Source organism: Macaca nemestrina, chromosome 3 (assembly GCF_043159975.1).
Source record: "Macaca nemestrina isolate mMacNem1 chromosome 3, mMacNem.hap1, whole genome shotgun sequence".
Classification (NCBI taxonomy): Eukaryota; Metazoa; Chordata; class Mammalia; order Primates; family Cercopithecidae; genus Macaca; species Macaca nemestrina.
Genome location: NC_092127.1, coordinates 44,845,642 through 44,860,995, shown reverse-complemented (window position 1 = coordinate 44,860,995; position 15,354 = coordinate 44,845,642). Strand labels below are relative to the sequence as shown.

Sequence of the window (15,354 nt, the reverse complement as noted above, 5' to 3'; positions counted from 1 at the left end):
CCTATACACCAATAATAGACAATCAGAGAGCCAAATATTGACATTTTAACTCAGTAGTGCATTAAGAGAATTATAGCATGAACTTGCAGTCTTTTTCACAGAAATGCTAGGATAGATTAACATTAGTCTGTCATTTAGTGTAATTCACTACACCAAGAGCTTAAAAAAGAAAAATTACATTATTACCTAAATACACATGAAAAGGCACTTACTAAAGCTTAATGATCACTCTTGATAAGAAAAGATTTTCTTCAGCAAACTGACAGAAGCTACCACCAGAAACCTATATGATACTTCTGATGAATCATAAAGACCACTTTCATTGAAGTTTAAAATAAGTGGAAGGTTCTGTTACTCCCTCAGTGGGAACAAACTCCAAAAAAGCAAGGTAGTAAATCAAGAAACAGAAAGATATGGGATCCAGGAAGCAGGAGATACAACACAGAAGAGAGGCAAAGGAAATCCCCGGGATTACTGTGAAGGAAAATCCAGAATGATAAATGTGCAGAAGATCTAGAAAGTAAGGTACAGAAGGTTGAATGATTACTGGAAGGATAATTCAAAAAAAATTTAAAAAATTAAATTGACAGGACAGTGTTAAAATTCATTGCGACAATATGTAGACTTTGGGCAGAGAGTTTGCATAGAAATTAGTAATCTATTTACAAAAACTAAGCAAAGAAAAAATGAATTAATGATTAATCCTGGACAGGGATACTTAAGAAAAATAAATATAGTATTCTATATGACTCAGCTAAAAATACTATTTATAATCATTGGGCCGGGAACAGTGGCTTATGCCTGTAATCCCAGCACTTTGGGAGGCCGAGGCAGGTGGATCACTTAAAGTCAGGAGTTCGAGACCAGCCTGGCCAACATGGTGAAACCCCATCTCTACTAAAAACATAAAAATTACCCCCGCATGGTGGCGGGTGCCTGTAATTCCAGCTACTCAGGAGGCTGGGACAGGAGAATCACTTGAACCTGGCAGGCAGAGGTTACAGCGAGCCGAGATCATGCCACTGCACTCCAGCGTGGGTGACAAGAGTGAGACTCCATCTAAAATAAAAAACAAAATAAAAAATATAGCCACAATAACATATAATATGTAAACTGAATACTGATTTAACCAAAACTGTGATGTAAATCATTTGGGAATATGGGGGAGGGCATATATTAGAGAGCTCTAATCTTCCATAATAGTAAGTCAATGAATAATATTTAAAATTGAAAAAATTTAAAAGTATTAATATAAGCATGATATTTAGAAATATAAGTATTAAAAAAAACAGAAGAAATAGCTATGAGAATTGAAAGTGGTTGCTACTGAGGAATGACAGAGGTGGAGAAGGATGAAGCGAGGACTGTCAGTTTCTATGTCGTGTAAAACTAATTTACTTACCTAAAATACCTTCATATATTCCTTTAGTAAAAATTAAAACTAAATTCAGATTTTAAAAAAGACTGACAGTATCCAGTGAGGCTGTAGAGAAACATATGTAATCTTAGACCTGATAGCTAAGAGAATAACTTAGTACAGGCTTTCTAGAGAGTATGTTGGCAGTAATATCAAAATTTCGAATATCCTTATTATCTAATCCAACAATTCCTCCTCTGGCAAATTATTTTAAGAAAACAACAGGGCAGATGTAAAGATTTACCTAAAAGGGTGTTCACAGGATCATACTTTAAAATACTGGAACATTCTGACTATTGATAAGGACTGATTTAGTACATTATATACTTCCATACAGGGGAATACCTGCAGACTTTTACAATATTGACATAAAGTAGTGGTTTCAAATCATGTTTTTGGAAGTCTATATTCATTTCTCTAGGGCTGCCATAACAAAGTACCAAAATCTAGGTGGCTTAGAAAAACAGAAATCTATTGTCTTATGGTTGTTGGCTAGAACTCTTAGATCAAGGTGTCAGCAGTGCTGGTTCCATCTGAGGGCTGTAAGGGAGAATTTCTTTCATGCTTCTCTCCTACTTCTTGCATTTGCTGGCAATCTTTGGGGTTCCTTGGCTTGTGGATGCACCACTCTGATCTCAGCCTTTATCTTCACATGGCAGTCTTCCTATGCCATGTACCTGTGTCTGTATCCAGATTTCCCTTTTTTGTAGGGACATCAATCATGTTGGATTAGGGTCCACCCTGGTAACCTCATCTTAACTTGATCATCTGCAAATACCCTGTAAGCAATTGGTCACATTCAAAGGAACTTGGGGGGTAGGACTTCAACATCTTTTTACAGAATACATTCAACCCATAACAGAATTGTGGGGTCTCTGAGGGGTGCCTCAAAAACTATTGCAATTAACTGTAGGTCTTGAGCCAGTGAGCTCTAGACTTCCCTTGTCCACTTTAACTAGAAAAGTTCCTATTTTTATAAATTAATATTCTGAAAGTTTATATGAAGAAAAGCTTCCACAATTTAAAATGTTTAAAAGCAACCAACATAAAACTATATTTATATATGTCCCAAATATATTGCTAATTAACAAAAGCAGTTTGCAAGCATGTGAATATGTTCCCAGTTCTATATAAGTTTTAAAAAGTCACGATCTATAGCTACAGTGCTTATATTTAGATCAATACCATTTTTGGTACAACATATCCACAAAATATTTACAGTATTAACATGGCTATAATTTTTCAAGTTCCCTTTATATATGTCTTCATATTTTTCTATATTGTCTAGTTTTTTGCAGTGCTATATCTTGTAATTAAAAAAGACTATATTATTAAAGATATAAAAAGGTGGCCAGGTGTAATGGCTCATGCCTGTAATCCTAGGATTTCGGGAGGCTAAGGCAGGCAGATGGCTTGAGCCCAGCAGTTCACAATCAGCTCAGGCAACATGGCAAAACCCTATCTCTAAAAAATAAAAATAGAAAAAGACATGATATTCAGTAAATACATGTTGGTAAATTGATCAATATAATTTTATTAGTCTGGCTTGGCTTATAAGAATTTCAAACTGCATCCATGTCCCTACAGACCATCATTCTTAGCAAACTATCACAAGAACAGAAAACCAAACACCGCATGTTCTCACTCATAGGTGGCAACTGAACAATGAGATCATTTGGACTCGGGAAGGGGAACATCACACACCGGGGCCTATCATGGGGAGGGGGCAAGGGGGAGGGATTGCACTGGGAGTTATACCTGATGTAAATGACGAGTTGATGGGTGCTGACAAGTTGATGGGTGCAGCACAGCAACATGGCACAAGTATACATATGTAACAAACCTGCACGTTATGCACATGTACCCTAGAACTTAAAGTATAATAATAATAAAAATAAAAATAAAAATAAAAAAAATTAAAAAAAAGAATTTCAAACTGAGAGAATTTGCGTAATTATTCAAGTTCTACTTTTCAGAACATCAATCCTTGCCATTCAAATCCTACTGATGCTCTCTGATAAAAGTAAGTCTGAAAACCCAAGTCTATTCACGGATGAACAAACAAAATGTGGTACAAACATACAATGCAAAATTATTCAGCCTTTAAAAACAAGAAAATTCTGACACATAGTACAACATGGGTGAACCTTGAAGACATTATGTTAAGTGAAATAAGATAGTCACAAAAGGACAAATGCTGTGCGATTCCACTTACATGAGGTATTTAGAGTAGTCTAATTCATAGACACCAAAAGTAAAATGGTAGTTACTAGGGACTGGAGGCAGGGGTAAATGAGGACTTATTGAATGAGTATGGAGTTTCAGTTTTGCAAGAACAAAAATTGTTCTGGAGATGGGTGGTGGTGATGGTTGCACAACAGTGTGAGTGTGCTGAATACCACTGAACTGTACACTTAAAAATGGTTAAAATGGGCCAGCTGAGGTGGTTCACGCCTGGAGGCTGAGGTGAGTGGATCACCTGAGGTTTGGAGTTCGAGACCAGCCTGGCCAACATGGTGAAACCCTGCCTCTACTAATAATAACAAAAAACGTAGCCGAGCTTGGTGGTGCACACTTGTAATCCCAGCTACTCGGGAAGCTGAGGCAGGAGAATCGCTTGAACCCAGAAGGCGGAGATTGCAGTGAGCCGAGGTTGCAGTGAGCTGAGACCATGTCATTGCACTCCAGCGAAACTCCATCTCAAAAAAAAAGTTAAAATGATGACTCTTGTACATAGTTTACCACAATTAAAAAATAAACAATAAAAAAAAATTTTGATCTTAAAACACTTCAAGGTAATGTGTACCTAGCTGACATTCATTTTTAATATCAGAAGCTCATTTACTTATTATTTTTCATTAATGAATCATTATAACATAATCACCATTTTCATCATCCCTATCAGCATCAAAGTACTGCAAAAACCAGCTGTATGCTTTATTCTAAAGATCACTTTTCATTTTCTTTATACAGGCAGCATAAATACTTTCTGGAGAAAAACACTATGAGGAGCATTGAGAAAGTCCTTATTTGGAATACTTAGCTGGACTTACCTAAACTGAACTTTCCCTTCCTTGACCCAGGGCAACCTCTGCCAAGCCCACTACCCTCCAGCTCCCACGCCATGAAAGATCGAAGAAGATAATCAGAAAAGCCACCCAAGAAAAGGAAAAGGGAGAATCAGTTACATATCCAGCAAGCCAGAAAACAAGAAAACCCAAATCTGTTCCAGTTCTCTAGTTTCACCTTAAAGGCAAAGAACTGTAGATGCTTGTGAGGAGCTCTTCAAAGCCTAAATTCATAGCCTCTCTACGCGGGAGGTTACCAGCATCTGAAGAAAAACAACCACTACCAGAAAAGCTCTTCTTTGTTTTCATTCTTTGCAGTCCTTCAGGAAACTCTTGATAATGTGAAATGTTATTACTGCAAATGTTGGCTCAGGCAAGTTTACTCTAGAGTCTGACTATCACTGACTTGTTCACAAAATAAAATCATTTTTAAAGCCTACGAGGAAAGCCAAGAGCAAACCACAAATCAGAAAACCACCAAGGCGGGCTGGCCTCATTGCCAGAGTTTAATGTGATCTAATGGGAGGACAACGAGATGTGAGAATTTGATTTTACGATGCTCCATGTAACATTTGGCAATACGGAGGGGTTGGGCCCAACTTCCCCATCCTTAAGCAAACATTTGAAGTAATGTTTCACTTTCTCATCAGTTTTAATTCTGTCAACGAGAGGGTAGAAATTCAGCCTGCCCTGCTGATTTTAAAAGTGCCGTCTGCTTCGGATGCTCATAGATTTGCTTAATATCCATTTGTATAAGATGAAGATGGGCAGGTGGGGAAGGGGCCAGGAAAATAGGATGAAACTATTTAGTGGCAGTGTACCAACTGGACTGCCACTCTCTTCTGCACTGGTGATTTATTCCATGGGTGGGAAGGCAGGAATAGGGCTAACTTAAGCAACATTCTTTCGCAAGCAAAAACTAACCCCAATGAGAAAGAGTCAGATCTGGGCTGAATCACATTGCCCAGTCTCACAGCAAATGGGACTGGAACTCAGGTGGAGCTCTACTTCCCATCACTCATTCTTTAAAAAAGAAATAAAATGGTAGCAACACAGAAACGCTTTGCATATGTCAAATTAACAGCAGAAGACCCTATGGAATAGAGAAAGTCAGTCAGGAAATCCCATAAAAGGGCACATGAGCAATGAAAAATACATTAAAGTTACATATTTCATGCAGCTTTTATTTCTGTTGCCAGGACAATGGAATGAGAATCAGATCTCTTTTTTTCCTTCTTACGGAAGAATGCAACCCTACCAATGCCAAACTCCTACTTACACTGTCATTTTATAGCAATTACAAAGTTGGCCCAGTGAAGAAATGTAAAACTCATAGAGTCAAGTTTCTTGAAGCAATAGTTTGCTAAAGGAAGTGTAACAAATCCAAGGGTCTAGGAAAAATTTACTAGAACTTCTATTTCTATTGACTTTTAAGCTAAACACTAAGAAGGAAAGAAAGCCTTACTAAGAGTTAAAATCTGGATGACACCAGGTGTCCACACCAGGTGACAGACAGTCACCTCTCACCCGCCACCTGTGGACTGTGAGTCTTCCTGAAAGAAAGTTGAGAGCTCAAAGTGCTGAGGGTATGATAGGGGTAGCATCAGTTCAGGCAGGCTGGGCTGCAGTAACATAGAGACCAAGCAGGTAATGGCTCAACACAATAGAAAGTTAGTTTTTGCTTAGGTAGCCATTCTGGTGATGAGATCAGCAGGACAGCTCAAGCCATGCCATCACTCAGATGAGGCTCTGCCAACTTCCACTTATGGTTAGCATAGCCATCTGCATTGCTTCCTGCAGGAAGAAGGAAGAACCATGGAGAATCACTTCTAGGAGGCTTTTTATGGGACCAGACTGGAAGTGGTACATATTATTGAAGTTCATCCTCCATTGGCCATGACTTAGTCTCAGAGCCACACTTAACTACAAGGGAAGCCAGGAAATGTAGCCTGGTTATGTGCTCAAGAAGAAGAAACAAATTATGGCTAAAAGTCAGCAGTTTCTACCATAGGAGTCCTCATCCATTCAGTGGATTGCAATGTATTGCAATCAACATGTTCCCCTCACACAGATTTAACCATTTTAATAAAATGTAACCTCATGAAATGAACAGGTAGCTGAAAAATATTCCTACTACAAAGTTAAAAATTGAAGATAATATTAATAATACGAACACAAGCCAACCACAAGAAAAGAACAGAGCTAAAGCCTCATATTTTAAACTCTTTGTCAATAATAATGTGAGGTTTTTTAAAAAAATACTATTAAATTACTTCTGGAAAGAAGTCAAGCCAAATATTTTTAAAAATTTTAAGTTTATTTGAAATACAGATTTATATCCACTTTTATAATAATGAACCTTATATTCCATATATACCTGAAACATGACTAATAAGAATGTGAACATATCAAAATTAGCAAAAAATTTAAGTAGTCATAAAATAAACATGGAGAAAAGCTTCTGTAATTTTATGTGCAGCTTAAAGTCATGTTATACTTAATCTATTATTTTGAAAAATTTTACTAAGCTTGATGAGAGATGTTTAGAGGTCTCCTTTGAGATTTCTCATTAAATAATAAAGTACAAAAAGAAACATACCATTGGGTTCTCATTTTTTCTTCACCCCATAATTTAAAATTGTAAAATAACATATGTAAAACAATCTGGCAGTAGGCTGGGCATGGTGGCTCACGCCTGTAATTCCAGCACTTTGGGAGGCCAAGGTGAGCAGATCACTTGATGCCAGGAGTTCGAGACCAGTCTGTGAAATGTAGCAAACCCCGTCTCTACTAAAAATTAGCGGGACATGGTGGCATACACCTATAATCCCAGTTACTCAGGTGGCTGAGGCACAAGAATCACTGGAACTTCGGAGGCGGAGGTTGCAGCGAGCTGAGATTGCACCACTGCACTCCAGCCTAGGCAACAGAGTGAGACTCTGTCTCAGAAAAAAAAAAAAAAAAAAAAAATCTGGCAACAAAATTGTATTCCTCTGTTAATATAAAAAAAAAGCTGAAGTTTTAAGAAATAATTAAAATATGTTTTGTAGTGTTGGGAGGTTGATTTACAGATCAATGAAAGTACAGGTTTCTAATGTATCTCAGCTTATGGTATTTTCTAGATCCTGTTTCAATAGTTAAATATATAACTATTTGTGCATGTGTGTGTGCACACATATACCTGTGCATGTACCACAGAAAGATATGTACTAAAGAATGTGTCTTCTCAAAAATCACTCAACTAATATTTATAGTGCACCTGCTCCTTATCCTGATGCAGTTTTCATTACAGCAGCAATACTCAATCTAGCCAATACAATATTTTGAAAGAAAATTGTGTAAGTGTATCAGTGATGGAGCAACTACTTCGATGAAATGTTTTAAAAGGTTTTGGGAATAAGTTTACTGAGGCAGCATTAATGAAATCTTTTTGCTTCACCATTCATAGGCAAGCTATTGTAACAAAATGCTACAAAATGTCACTCATAAGTTTAATTTTAGAAAAACTAGAACCTTCAGATAAAGGGAAGTCAAATACCCAATACCCATTAGGATGACTACTATCAAAAAATGAAACAGAAAATAGCGAGTATTGGCAAGGATCTGGAGTTAGTATATTCTTGTGCACTATTGGTGGGAATATAAAATGGTATAGTTGTTATGGGAAACAAAATGGTAATTCCTCAAAAAATTAAAAATTGAATTACTATAAGATGCACACATTCTACTTCTGGGTATATACCCAAAATAACTGAAAGCTGGGTCCTGAAGAGATATCTGTACACCCATGTTCATAGCACCATCATTCACAAAAGCCAAAAGGTGGAAGCAACCCAGTGTCCATCAACAGAAGAACAGATAAGCAAAATGTGATTCAGATATACATACAATGAAATAGTGTTCTGCCTTTAAAAAGAAGGAAATTCTCACAAATGCCATAATATGGATGAGCCTCAAGGACATTATGCTAAATGAAATGAGCCAATAACAAAAAATAGTGTATAATGTCACTTATATGAGTACCTATAGTAGTGAAATGCATAGAGACAGAAAATGAAAGGGTAGTTATTAGAGACTAGGGAGAAGGAGGGATGGACAGTTGCTTAATAGGTATAGAGTATCAGTTTTGCAAGATCCATATAATTCTGGAGATTGGTTATCCAACAATGTGAATGTACTTAACATTAATGAACTATACATTTAAAAAATGATAAAATGGTAAATGTGTATTATGAGTATTTTACTATAATTAATTGTTTTAATGTAGAGGAGTCTACAGTTGGATATTGAGATATGGAGCAATGATGAAAATATTTTCTATAACTCAGAGTTTGCTGACTTTTAAAACACAAGAAACACACACACACCATCTACTTTCAAGGTAAAGATGATATTTTCACAATGAATTTAAAGTAACTGTTCTTTGAAAGAAATTCAAGCTATGCTGAGAACATTTTGAAAACATATTTAAAGTGTTTCCATCACTATGTGTGTTGTTGCTGATAATTATACAAATGCAGTCCTATAAAAATTTTCATAACTGAACACTTACACTTAGAAATGGAACATTTAAGCTATTTAATAATTTATCAAAGAGTTTTAATGGTTTTGAATTCAGTTGGTAAACCAACAACAAGCAACTCCCAATTATTTGTAAGAACAAGTGGTTAACATCAGACAAGATAAAAAATTTTATCCAAATTTCAACAAAAGTTTCTGCATAATTGAAATATAGACTAGAGAAATGACCATCATGATTTAGTAAGCCTAGTCAATGATGGGTTCCTTCCACTCCTTCATTTCTTCCATTTGTAGATTCCATTCAGATCTAAAAATACTTCCAAGGGATCTTTTTAATACGGCAATCAAAATTCAAAAATTGTCAGATTGTGAATTCGTTAAAATCGAGTTTTAAACTAGGATTTTAAAAACATATTGAAGCATATTAAATCATACAACTCTCACAAATGAGAGCAAAAAGAGCTAGGTATCATAAGCAAAAATAAGTAAAATAATTTTTAGAGTATTGTTTCTTTCATCTATTTTAAGCCTATGTTATTTTCTATCTTACAAATGTCTTATAAAGTGCATAATATATTGGTACATAGCATATGCATATAACTCACAAACAAATTAATTTTGTTCATACATAAAAATGTTTATTAATATGGATATAAAATATAGAGACTATTGGTCTAAAATGTCTTGGAAACCAGTTAGGGAGAAATCTATAAACTTTGGTTTAAAAAGCAAATGGTCTAAATCTGCAATATGGAAGACCAAGGTTATATATGAGAAAGGCTTTTCTTTATAGTAGAAGCAAGAAGCCACAAGAGTAATTCTCATCCATTGAAATTATGTAGGTATAGTTCTTCCTTAGAGTAATGAGATCAATTCATTTTATTCATAGGAATATTATGTAGCTCTACTGTCCTTAAGTGCCATCCAGGAGATAATTCTAAGTATGTATCTACAGTCAAGAATAACATTTTGATAGTGAAGTAACACTGTACACATAGATTTTCTCTTAGAATATTTAAAGTACTTATGCTTTCATCACTAAGTTTTCTTGAATCTGTTTTGGAATGTGATGGGACACATTTAAGTAAACAAACAATCACATACATAAACACTGTATTAATCTTTTTGTCATTTGATCCCTCCCTTCATGTAAAACCACTGCAGAAGGAAAAAAATTTTTATCACAAAATAGCTACATCATTCCCATTATTTAGAATGTCTTTCCTTTCTTCTTTCATTTTATCTGAGTTTTCTCTGTAATTTGGGGTTCACTTCCAAAAACTTGTATTCAACAACTATTTGAGTATACTACATGCTTCTATGGCAGATTGATTGCAAAAATGGCCCTGTTTTCTATATCGACATGCTCTTTGCAATGTGGCTTTGTAGTTCCTCTTATTAGAAAGTGAAGTATATTTTCCCATCTCTTGAATATGGACTAACTTTGGCACTTTTTTTTCGCCAATAAAACACGGCAGAGGTGATAATGTGTCAGTTCCAGTCTAGGTCTACTTCCACCATATGTCCTTGAAAACTCACTAACCCACAGAATAAGTCCAGGATGGGTATGAGACTACATGCAAGAGAGCTGAGGTGTTCTAGATGATTACTAATGAATGTCCCAGGCGGGGCACGGTGGCTCATGCCTGTAATCCCAGCACTTTGGGAGGCCAAGCAGGTGGATCACTTGAGGTCAGGAGTTCAAGACCAGCCTGGCCAACATGGAGTAACCCCATCTCTACTAAAAATATAAAAATTAGCCAGGTGTGGTGGTACATGCCTGTAGTCCCAGCTACTTGGGAGGCTGAGGCAGGAGAATCGCTTGAACCCAGGAGGTGGAAGTTGCAGTGAGCTGAGATCGTACCATTGCACTCCGGCCTGGGCAAGAAGAGTGAAATCCTGTCCCACCCCACCCCTCCCCCCAAAAAATGTCCTGAACAGAGTTGCCTAATCTGCATGTGGCTAACAGCAGATGCATGTAGAGGTCCAGCCAAGGGCAGAAGAGCCACCCAACTGAGCCCAGACCAGATTAGCAGCTCATAGAATTTTGAGCTAAATGAATGGTTACAATTTTAAGCAGTTAAGTTTTGGGCTGGTTTGTTAAGCAGTATTATTGTGATAACTGTTAACAATCCTTACTAGGCATACTAAAAAGATGGAAACAATGTGGTCCTTTCTGCCCTTGAAGGACTCATCTTCTGTATAAGGTCTTTTAATCTGGGGCCCACAGATGGACTTTAAAGAGATCTTAAATTATTTTAAATTATATGTGAGATTTAACATGTCTTCTCAAGTGTTTTTCCTCAGGGGAAGTGGAGTTTATAGTTTTTATCAGATTCTTAAATAAGTTGATCTCTCACCAAAAGGTTAATACAGCACAGTCGTGACGATACTGATGTAGTTATAAAAAGTATAATACATCAAATCCAATAATAGAGGTATGTGACAGGTAGTATGGCAATACAGAGAAGAAAACTTTTAAATCTCCTGAGGAATTCTAAGGCTTTCTCAAAGAAATTATTCTTCCCAAGTGTCTCCACAGACACAAAGAACCTTTCAGGCAATGGGATAGCAGGTCCAATAACATGGAAAAGTAAAACTGCCTGGTTTGTTTACGGAAAAGAAATTGTACATGTAGCAAGATACATAGTTAAGGTATGGAAGATAAAACTGAAGAAGGCTGAGGTCAAGATGTAGTCCATGCCAGGGAATTTGTTTTTTAAAACTGTAAGGATCTGCCACTAAAAGTTTTTAAGCAAAGAAAAAACATTGTGAAAAATCGCATTTTAGAATTCCTGGTGGCAGAGAATAGAACAGCTTGCTTGGAGAAATGACTGGTGCAAGCTGGCAACAGTACAGGCAAGAAATAATGGAAGTCTGAATTCAGGGAGTGGCACAGGGTGTAGAGGACAGAGGTGAGGTTTGAAAGTAGAATCATCAGGAGCTATTGACTGATTAGGTATAAAAGTGAGAAAGCAATCTGGGATTAGTATTTCTTGATTGCACAAATGGAGATGGTGATAAAAATCACTGAGGAGAGAATGCCAAAGGAGCATCACGGAGAGAGAAATTTTTTAAATCCCATTTTGAACATGTTCAATTACAGATTGTGCAGCAGGCCTAGAACTCAAACAAATAGTGAAGGATGAAGACTTAGAAGTTACTGACTATAAATTCCGAGGAATTTGAGGAGTCAAGAAAATGCAGCATGTAGGAAAAAATTGAGGGAAATACATATGTTCTAAACATGAAAATACACATGCCTTGGTCAAAGGCACTTAAAGAATTGCCAGCCCAGGGCAAAAATGACTCTTCTGTGACTGGCTCTTGAAAAGATTTAAAAAAAGGCAGAGAGAGGACAAAAACAGAGAGAGAAAATACCAACCTTTCCTCAGTACGTGGAGCAGCAAGTCAAGTCCTGTGAGCTAAGGCTGGGGTTGAGGTCAGTGCTCTACCCTTGAACTGCAAATGCACACAAGTCTCCAGTCCATGCTGTCTATATCCTGCATACACTTCTTGCAGATCAGCTCCACACATTTGTCACTTGAACCAACACTTCCTAAGAGCAGGAAGTTATAACAGCACAGAGAGCGAGAGATATTTCCAAAAGCTTTGGATAAATTAGCATCAAATTCAGATTTTATAAAATTTTTATGTACAAACACTGACTTATCCCAAAACAAAAACAAAGCAAAATAAAAACCTCCAGAAAATGTTTAAGAGGATACCTAATAAATGCAGAGCCCATGACAAAGTACTGTGGGAATGAAAATATGAATAGAGCATAAAATCTGATCTTAAAGGAAAAATCAGCTACCATCCATGGTGACTGTGAGATACGTAATTTGCAAGTTATAGGTATAAAGCCCATGAGAATGGATAAGGCCAACCAGAAGGTGGGGGAAATGCAGTACTCACAAATGGTAGCCTGTTTTTCCCAGAGTTTTGTTTGGCCTGTACAGTGTTTTTTAAAACGATGTTATCTGCCAATATTTAAAAATTGGGAGATTTCACCCCAAAAAATCAAATTCAACTTCTCTTGGAAAATTAACTAAAAGAAATTGCAACACTGGGCTCATGTTGCCACTCAGCAATAACTGGAGCTGAAAAGCAGTGGCTACCTTTAGAATGACCACGTGTCCTTCAATTAGCCACCTTTCTCATTGTCTTCACTAATTGTATTTACCTGCCTGCTCCTTGTATGCATCTGAATTTGTGACCGTCTGTGTAGAATCAGAAAAGAATTCTAAGAAAGGAAAACTGAATCATGTGCATCCAGCTATGGCTGTTTATAAGCCAGTGTCTCTTCCCCACTAAAAATTAGCTGTTTAAGATCAGACTTGATGCGCCATTCATCTTTTCATTCCATTACTCTTCTACGGGCTCTGCACATACGAGGTATTCTCCAAGCATTTTCTGCAAGTTTTTGTTTTGTACTGTTTGGTTTTGGTTTGGGATAAGTCAGCATTTATATATATAAACTTAAACTTATAAAGCCTGAATTTGATGCTAATTTACCCAAAGGCATATTCATTATTCATTTCCCCTATTCACTGTCATTACCCTAAACAGCTGCTCTGATCAAATAAGGGTCTTATTGAAGCTTTATGACCTTCTGTGGTCAGTAGCTAGAGTTGCACATCCAAAGTTAAGTAATATAGTTAGTTCTGTGTCATACAAAGGATACAATAAGAATATAATAAAACCTCAAGAAATATGAAAAAATTATTTTCAGTTTATTGGGCTACTTTTTAATTTTCCATGCCATTCTTCATTTAGAAAGATCAAAGAGAAGGACTTGAGATCACATACTTTTATGACTGCAACACTAAGGGAAGGAGAAAGGGGAAAAGTTTACATTCTTAAAAAGAAGAAAAAAATCAATGTGCTAGTTAGAATTGTATCAGAATCCAACAAAGTTTACAGGCTTGTGGCAATAAGTTCCTACTGCCAATTAGGAATATAAAAGAATTAACTGTATTATCAAGATCAAAGAAATATTAGAGCCACTTATCTGCATACCCTCAATCCCAAGGTTTTGCTCTATTTTAATTTTCTCACCTTTTTCCTGCTAAGTAAAGACAGTGAGATATTAGCTCATATTTTAAAAAAAAGATATAGTAACTATGACATGAAAGTTAGATCAATGTAGCTGTAGGGACCCGGAGCATACAGACCTCGCTGGCTTCACTCTTACCTCGGTGTCTGCTGCACCCTCCGCTTCCTCTCCTAGGCCACGAGACCCAGCGGCTAGAAATTCACCATGTCTATTCTCAAGGTCCATGCCATGGAGATCTTTGACTCTCCTGGGAATCCCACTGTTGAGGTTGATCTCTTCACCTCAAAAAGTCTCTTCAGAGCTGCTGTGCCCAGTGATGCTTCAACTGGTATCTAGGAGGCCCTAGAGCTCCGGGACAATGATAAGACTCGCTACATGGGGAAGGGTATCTCAAAGGCTGTTGAGCACATGGTTAAAACTATTGCGCCTGCCCTGGTTAGCAAGAAACTGAACGTCACAGAACAAGAGAAGATTGACAAACTGCTGATCGAGATGGATGGAACAGAAAATAAATCCAAGTTTGGTGCAAACGCCATTCTGGGGGTGTCCCTCGCCGTCTGCAAAGCCAGTGCCCTTGAGAAGGGGGTTCCCCTGTACCGCCACATCGCTGACTTGGCTGGCAACTCTGAAGTCATCCTGCCAATCCCGGCTTTCAATGTCATCAATGGCGGTTCTCATGCCGGCAACAAGCTGGCCATGCAGGAGTTCATGATCCTCCCAGTTGGTGCAGCAAACTTCAGGGAAGCCATGCGCATTGGAGCCGAGGTTTACCACAACCTGAAGAATGTCATCAGGAAGAAATACGGGAAAGATGCCACCAATGTGGGGGATGAGCACGAAGTATCTGAAAGACGTCACTTTACAGAAACAGTGTGTACCATTCTGACATTACAATGGTGGAGTTGGCAGGTGTGCCCAGGCCAAGCAGTGGGGCTGGACACAAGGTCCGTGGCCCAAAAAGAGTGCTGAATTTTTGCTGCACATGCTTAAAAATGCAGAGAGTAATGCTGAACTTAAGGGTTTAGATGTAGATTCTCTGGTCATTGAGCACATCCAAGTGAACAAAGCACCTAAGATGCGCTGACGGACCTACAGAGCTCATGGTCGGATTAACCCATACAAGAGCTCTCCCTGCCACACTGAGATGATTCTTACTGAAAAGGAACAGACTGTTCCTAAACCAGAAGAGGAGGTTGCCCAGAAGAAAAAGATATCCCAGAAGAAACTGAAGAAACAAAAATTTATGGCACAGGAGTAAATTCAGCATTAAAATAAATGTAATTAGAAGA

General features: G+C 37.4%; 1 protein-coding gene and 1 pseudogene across 1 annotated transcript in view; one reads left to right on the top strand and one right to left on the bottom strand.

Moving 5' to 3' along the window:
• Nucleotides 1–15,354, bottom strand: part of LOC105463406 (anaphase promoting complex subunit 10) — a 287,195-nt gene that overhangs the window by 34,502 nt on the left and 237,339 nt on the right. The gene's annotated exons all lie outside the window — the stretch shown is intronic.
• Nucleotides 14,185–15,034, top strand: LOC139362118 (alpha-enolase-like; annotated as a pseudogene).